The sequence below is a fragment of the Anguilla anguilla genome, chromosome 18 (assembly GCF_013347855.1).
Source record: "Anguilla anguilla isolate fAngAng1 chromosome 18, fAngAng1.pri, whole genome shotgun sequence".
In the NCBI taxonomy this organism is placed as follows: Eukaryota; Metazoa; Chordata; class Actinopteri; order Anguilliformes; family Anguillidae; genus Anguilla; species Anguilla anguilla.
The window spans coordinates 9,660,707-9,668,172 of NC_049218.1; the positions used below are offsets into that span (position 1 = coordinate 9,660,707).

A 7,466-nucleotide genomic window follows, 5' to 3' on the forward strand; every position below is an offset into this window, starting at 1 on the left:
TCCACGGGGTGCTCACGGGGACTGATTTGCATCCGCGGGTTCGTGGTTCAAGACCTAGCGGAGTTGCGGCCTGCACTGTCTGGCCTGCTCCTGAATTTGAGGCAACGGGGGTCTTTTTCTGTGACGTCAGATAATTTAATCCCAACGGAACAAGATGGCGCCGCACAGCGTGCTGAGGAATCGGAGCCGGTGAGGACAGATCTGTAACAACAACGTTTTGAACGGCGGTAATAGTTTATGCAAGAAACGTTTTGGAGTACCTAATGTCTTGGAATCTTTAAAAGTTGTGATGTTTGATGACTGACCTGGAACCGTCCTTTGTGTTTGCTCTCACCTGTGTGTTTGGATGTGTGTTCGTTTGCTCTCTCGGGTGTATCGGCAGGTGTGTGTTTTACTATGTCCTGGCCGTTTTTTACAGTCTCTGGTCCTAGTCTGGTGAGAGGCGAGTATGCGGCGTGTGCTTTAGTTCTGATCACCTGATCTGTTCGTTTTTAACTGCGCTGTGATTCAGCGGCGCCTCTATCCCACCAATGAATCCTGATTTCGCCTTTCCTAGGAAGTTGTTGTAACATCACCTGGCTATAGCGCCACAATAACGAATCATCGTATATTGTCATCAGTGCTCGCAGAAGCCTAAATGCCTACGATTACTTTAGATCACAATGGGGTTTGAATGTGCATGTGATTTCAGATCATTGATGGAGTGTAATTTGGTAGAATTATGAACGGCCCGTCGTTTCGTGTAGACTAGTTCGTTATTGGGCATGGTGGATTGGACGTCTATTTATTTTACTGATACCTTCGATGCTATGATTGTAGTTGTGGTTAAGACCGTTTGCTGGGGGAGCCCACGCAGTCAGTCAGACCGTTTTCTGTTAAACACGCGATTTTAAAGTGTACTTTAATTCATTCATTTTGTAATTTAAGTCCAACAAGGTGCACAATAAATTACAGTTTTGCATAAAATTGGTTCCTGTGAATTACTGAGCAAAACTGCACTGATAGTAATTTCCCCCAGGTTAAGAAGCTTACTTTGAGAACTTAAATTGAGTTTGTAAAGTAGTGTTGCATGTGTGGCAGAGGGTAATGCCTATGCTGTCCTTGGTGCAAACATTTGTCACATTTAAATTTGAACACTGGCCTTGTGTGTGACTTTGGTCAAGGAGCCAGCTGTCTGAGTGGCAGGTGTCACGATCTCAGATTGGCCGGTGTGTGTTAGGGGACATGGAGCTATTTGACTGGAAACTGTTGCTTGGATAGAGAAAGATCAGCACCGGAGTAAAATTTCTGTCTGCAGACAGACAGGAGTTGGGATTATGATCTGGCTCTACTAAAATAGTTACATTTATAGCAGTAATTCAGTGTGCCAGGAGGGGGCGCTGCTGTTGTTGTCTGTCCCTCTGTTCTTTCTCTGGGTATTTGTTCGAGCGGTGTGGCTAACTAGCCCTCTGTGACTCGCTTGTGCATGTTTATCTGAGTACCAGAACGGACCTTCCCACTTCCTATTCCAAATGGTCAAAATGAAAACGAAGACGGCCAGGCTGTAATATGAATTCTTGCTTGGTCTGCTTGCTCTCAGGCCTTGAACATGAGTCAGTCTGCTGTGGCCTTCGCTCTTATTGTTTGGGAGACATTTCAACTTGGAGCTTTTTTCCTTTTTTGGTCTTCAATTAATTATCATTTTCTCAGGCTTAAATAAACGCAGCTAGCAGAGCTGGTTTTAGGATTTGTGCAGTATGGTAAAAGTCAAATACCACTCCTGCATTTTGCTTACAGTTTCTCTGCTTAAAAAGGTCTAAGGGCTTTCCACTTTGCAGGAAGTGGGTTTTATAGTAATTACTGGGATCTTCACTTAAGCTTGGGGATTGAACATGAGTGCACTGTAGTGGAGGGTGTTCAGTGAGTGGAAACCGGGGGACTCTTAAGTGTGAGTGGCAGGTATTGATGTGAACTCTCATGAATTGCAGATTTACCGTGTATCCTGTCAGAGGGCATAGCTGGAAATGGGTCAAAGGTCGGTTACACACTGATGCTAGGAAAGTTTTTTTTCCACGTACTGAGTGACTACTATTCATTTGTAAGCATTGATTCTTGAGTGGCTCAGAAGGACCCAGAGTAGTAGCTTAGATGCTTGGGGTGATTGTGACCAGGCTGGAAAGAGTGTTGGAAACTCCAGTCTTACTATATTTGATTGGCTAAGCAGCCCGTAGATGTCATTAAGCTTGGTTCTGTACCACTGGGCCTGTGATTTGGGTGTGGGTTCCTGCTCTCTCAGGTGCGGGTAGAGGGTGTTCAGGTGTGCCCGCAGTACTGACCTCACCCTGATGGTGTCCCTCTTTGTTTAAAATTGGGAATCAGACTTCCTTGCACTGCCAGTGTAGGCCTGTGCTGCTTTTCCCAGAATGCACTGTTGTGGGGAGGTACATGTTTGCCTGCAGTCTTCCTCCGTCTCATTTGGGGGAGAAATTAGGCAATGAAATTTGGGCTAATTAATATGAGCAGCAGTTGAAATATAAGCTAGTAAGAGTTCAGTGTTGAGTTTGACTCCCTTGGTGCAGTTCATAAACCCATTGATACCTTAGTTTTGTTTCTTGAGTGTAAATGCCACGGTTACTGTTCCTGTTCATTTTCTCACCAGTGCCATTTTACCTTCCTAGATGGCATTTGATTATTATTATTACGGCTATCATGATTACAGCTGGGCCATTTGGATGAACGCATAATGTGCTCTTGAGCAGCCTTTAAGCACGGTTTCTTTCTGTTACCTGATTTCCATCCAGCTAAAAGCGGCAGAGGGCCCATTAAATCGCCACGGATACGGCTCATGTTTCCCACGGAAGTTTTATGTCGGCTGTCACTCTGCCCGGGCGAGGGGGGGTGGGGGGGGGCATTGGCAAGATCAGGCACCTGCTGGAAGCGGCTTTGTGCTGGAGATGGGGCTGTAGAGTGTGGAATGGAAGCGGGGTGCCCGGGCTTACTCCCGGGGATGCGGTATGTGGATCAATTTACGCTCTGTGATTTATGAGTGCAGGTTCGTTAGCTCGGGGAAAGTGTTTTTACATGTGTGTTAATGACGACTGTAGGTCAGTTAGCTTGGGGAAAGTATTTTTGCCTGTGTGTTCATGATGATTGTAGGTCATTTAGCTCAGGGAAAGTATTTTTACATGCAGTCCTGTCTCGCTTTAGTGGCCACTGGAAGTATGGCTGCTTGGTGCGGCTCATAATTTGAGGTGAATTTGGAGTGCGAGTGTGACACTAACAGGCTTTTGCTGGGCCCTCTGTTTTGGAGAAATAAATTCAAAGATGTGCGTATTCTTAAAAATGCCACGGTTGTTCATGTCCATGCATCATGATATTTATACCCTTAGAAATCGGTGCAGGTTAAGACCATACAAAGCGAGAAATAGTTTGTTCAGATTGGAGTTTCTGGGTCGAACTCATTTTCAGTTATATTGAGGCCATTTTTATGTTTCTTTGTGGATGGACTGCAGCAGTTGTTTTAAAGCCTGTCATACGGGTTTATGGGTCCTTCATTGTGCAGGAAAGGACCTGGAACGATTTGGGAGTCCTTGATTTAGTGGCAGAGGAAACGTGCGTTAGCCTACCTGCTGCATTGGGATTGACTGGGGTATTTTTCTGCTGTGTGACCTGGCTGTGTTGGGACATGTAGTGCTCTGCTAACTGCCACAATGTGGAGAGATCTAACTGCTTTAATTATTAATTCCTGCTCCCTCCCTAACAGCCTGGAGTTTGATCACTTCGCGTTTGCTTGAGGGTGTGCTTGGATTTGAGCTCACCTGACGTATTTACATTAAGAGTGCTGTTAGGGCCCTTCATCTTGTCCTGTGAGAGAGAGGTGTGTGTGTGTGTGTTGCGCGCGTGTGTCTGCGTGTGTGGTGTGTGTGCTCACTTGCACGCTTGTGTGTTTGTGTGCATCTGTGTCTGTGTGTGAACTGGCGACTCATCTTAGATTGTGAATGATGGCTGCACAGTGCCCTCATGTGGTCATTTGACATCATGACGCTCTTGCTGCCTGTTGACCCCCTCCTGCAGGGCTGTGATGCCTGGCTGGGGGGCAATGGAGACCCTTTGACTAGCTTCACCTGGAGGGGGTGCTGTGAGAGGGAGACCACAAGCATACAGGTGTGGAGGGAAGTTTTTGTGGAGGAAAAGCCGGATGGGAGGAAGGTTCGCACATGCCCCCCCCCCCACCCCCCCCCACCCCCAACTGCAGAACGTGACCTTTGGCTTCTCTTATTTAGAACCAGGCTTCCTCTGAGAGCGTTTCATGCGTTCCCCTTTCTGCTTCATGTGCTGCATACAGGTGTCCACATCAAAGCAGGAATTATGGTACCCCCTCTGCTTTTCTACAGGTTGCTGTTCTCCCCATGGACACTCAGGTGGCCTTTGACAGTCAGTCCACCATCAGAGACCGTGTTTAACTCTCAGCACTGTGACCAGCTCTGTACAGGTGAGCTGTTCACACCTGGCTGAGAGCTGCTGAAACCACAGCCTGTCAATCGATTGTTTTAGGGCCAGCGGGGGCCCTAAAAGTGTGCTACACCCCTGCAGTGAGCAGGCCGCTGTTATGTAAATTTTAAGTGCACACATTTGCAAATGGTGTTCTTGAAACCTTTGAAAATCCTTGAAGGTCCTTTGAAAGCTATTGAATTCTGCATCAACTTACTCTGAATAGGTCTGTGTGAAGTGACCTTGCTTGGTGTTTGTTCCTTAGTTTTATTGTACAATCTTAAAGAATAGTCTCCTACACCCCATTCAAGCATTTTTATGTCAAGGATCAAGTTGAGACATTTTGTCATCAACTAATACAGCTGAGAATTTGTCCTTGATCTTGCTGCTACACCTTAAGGAGCATTTTCACTGAATAAGAGTAATGGTAATCATTCATGAAAGCCTTCTGATAGAGTGATAATGCCAATTATTGTATTAGTGGTTTTGTGTTGAGGCTCTTGATGGTAGTAATGGCTGGATCCTTGTGTGGTTGCCTGCTGTGTCATGCTGGCTTGCTAATAAAAGGCTTGACAGTTTTAATCTCCTCTTGTCCTGGGAGCCGAGTCTCGGCTTCAGTTTTTCACTGGTCACAGCCTTTGGCCACTGAAATATTACACTTCTTTATTCAAGCTGTTATTAACCTGGTCAGCAGGGTGGCATAAGCTCTTCAATCCCCCCAGTGTATATGACCTTGAGGCTCTGTTTTCTGTTACCAAGGCAACCGCAGAAGCCAACAACCTTGCTGCCGTGGCTGGAGCCAAGGAAGCCTACGTCAGAAGAGCGGGTAGGCGTGCACCTATCTGCTGTGTCTCGCTGCTGTGGTGCCTGGAGTGGAACTGGCAGCACCCGCCCTACTGTAAACTATTCCAGTGGTCATTATCTGCGGAAGCCTGCACTTGTCATAGACTACAGTGTATTCTGTCTGCAGTCTAGGCTCAACAGATAGAAGACATACGCATAAGACTACACATTACACTACACTTAGTAGGTACAGTGTGTAGAATTTTATTGTGGAAGGCAAAGGTTTGCGCAAGATTTCTCCCTAAATCCTGCTCACTCTCATGGATCCATTATGTATTAGTATGAATCCTTCACCTCTCTATCCCTTCATAGGTCTGTCCTTCTCCCCTCTGTCCCTTCACCCCTCTCTCCTTCCCCCCTCTGTCCCTTCACTCTACCTGTGGAACACCTGTACTTGTATATTTTTAAAGGCTGTAGAACTAAAACTTTGTCTTGTCTTGTAAATATATATACTTGTATGCTAATTAATTTAGCAAAATTTCAATTCGCATAGAGTACGGCTTCGTCCGTTAGTGCTCTTTCTCTTTTTTAATTCCCTTCTTTGTTGATGTCCTGTCCGCTCGTGTTTCCATCTCCTCCAGGTGCTGAAGCCCTTGAGCGATCGCCTCATGAAAGGACGCCATCGAAGCGGAGTGTGGCCAACTCCATCAGGGCTCGTCTGCCAGAGCCGGGTCCGCCGCACGCCAGGCTGAAGACGAACCGACCGGCTTCTGCTCAGCGTGCTTTTCCCATGGACTGCAGGACAAAAGTTCTACTGCCTTCCGCTGTGGTTGGACATTTCTGAACGCTGCCACAGCTTTGGCTCTACGTCTTACTACCAGCCCATTGGCTCCCCTCCAACATATACTGCCAGCTCATTGGCTCCTCTCCAACATATACTGCATTCCACTTAGATCCCCTGCAAGGGGTTCACCAGGGTATTTGTCATGTGAACGTCGTTCTCTTGAAACTATAGTACTTTATTCCTAAACATAGGGTTTTAAAGTGAGAATGTCTGTATTATCAAAGGCTGGCTTAGAATGTGTTTTTATGTTTTACTTTACATTTATAAGCTGGTTGTGCTTTTTGGATTCAGGGGTATTTCAGAGATTGACCGCATGACTGCTGCTACATTAACTTCAGTGATAACTTGCGGTCTATGGTAGCTGCACTGTGGCCCAGTGAATCTCTTCACGACTGCCTTTTCTGAGGCCTATTTCCAACAGGTGTTCTATGGTTAACTGTGGAAGAAAACATGCACAGTTTAGAGCTGTTATCATTGTAGTGGAAATTTTGTTATATATTTTGTTGCTTCAAATTTTGTCTCTCTCCATTCGTATGAAACAATGCATGTTATCTGGTCTATGTGGCCTACACCATAAAAGCCAAGGATATGTAAATGGCAACAGGGGTTCAGAATTCTACAATGGATTTTATTTCCTGTAAAACTGCACTTTCCCTCTCTAGTGAAAGATACTCATATGATGACTTGTTTTGTCTTGTCTTGTGCCAACATCAGTACCAGATGCACCAATGTTGCAGTAAGAATTCCAACCAAAACTGTCATTGCTTTCTGGGTACTATTTTAAATGTAATATTTATGAGTGGTGCATGTGTAAGAAATAGCCAGTTTGGTGGAAGGGTTGGGTACAGTAAAAAAATGTGTGTAACTCATGTCACTATCATAATTTATGTTCAACTTTAAAGGCAGAGTACTGTACTCCAATTCCACCCCTTCTGACAAGTATTGTGCAATGTTAACAGACCTCATCTGTCTGTAATGTTATTTCCTTTATTTATTTATCAATACAGAATTAAAATTTCTATATAATAAACTGTGAGGTGTGATTGATTTTGCTACTGAAACCTTGCAGCTGCAATTTTTCAATAAAAAATTTAAAATACATTGTATTTGATTTATTTCTTCATATTGCATAAATATACATAATTTACAATGCAACTGAATGCATACGAACGGAATAAAAATTGTTGACCCTATTTTATCATTTTGGACATAAGACTATAGTCTTATCTATTTTGCCAATTTAAAAAAAAATACATTTTCTATCATAAAAAATTTAAAATACATTGTATTTGATTTATTTCTTCATATTGCATAAATATACATAATTTACAATGCAACTGAATGCATACGAACGGAATAAAAATTGTTG

General features: G+C 44.4%; 1 long non-coding RNA gene across 4 annotated transcripts; it reads left to right on the forward strand.

Annotated features, from left to right (window-relative positions):
• The first annotated feature begins 83 nt into the window (after nt 1-83).
• Nucleotides 84-7,092, forward strand: LOC118217806. 4 transcript variants are annotated; one of them, XR_004763302.1, is made up of 5 exons: nt 84-227; nt 4,054-4,143; nt 4,325-4,471; nt 5,230-5,296; nt 5,895-7,092. It is a non-coding gene; the product is annotated as an uncharacterized LOC118217806 (long non-coding RNA). The 4 variants fall into 4 exon arrangements; XR_004763303.1 differs by having other exon boundaries at nt 87-189; nt 4,054-4,188; nt 4,374-4,471; XR_004763300.1 differs by having other exon boundaries at nt 89-227; nt 4,054-4,188; nt 4,374-4,471.
• The last annotated feature ends 374 nt before the right edge of the window (nt 7,093-7,466 follow it).